This window comes from Acanthaster planci, linkage group LG01 (assembly GCF_054643075.1).
Source record: "Acanthaster planci isolate LZ-2023a linkage group LG01, COTS_SCS, whole genome shotgun sequence".
Classification (NCBI taxonomy): domain Eukaryota; kingdom Metazoa; phylum Echinodermata; class Asteroidea; order Valvatida; family Acanthasteridae; genus Acanthaster; species Acanthaster planci.
Genome location: NC_141777.1, coordinates 22263391 through 22263766, shown reverse-complemented (window position 1 = coordinate 22263766; position 376 = coordinate 22263391).

Genomic DNA, 376 nt, shown 5'->3' with positions numbered 1-376 from the left:
AACTCTACCCCTAAACCCAACCCTACCCATTTCCCGAACCCCATCTCTAACCCTAACCCTAACCACAACCCCATCCCCAACCCTTATACCTATCCCTGTCTCTAACCCTATCCCTAACCCTAATCCTACCCCCAACAATATCCTTAACCCTGTTATCCCAAACAATAACTCGAACCATAACCCTATCTCTAACCCCATGCCCAACCCTAACCCTATTATCCCTAACCCTATATCTAACCCTAACCATATCCCTAGCTCTACCGCTACCCCTAAACCCAACCCTATCCATATCCCTAACCCCATCTCTAACCCTATCCGTAACCCTAGCCCCAACCCTATCCCTAACCATTATCCCTATTCATATCTTTAACCCTAT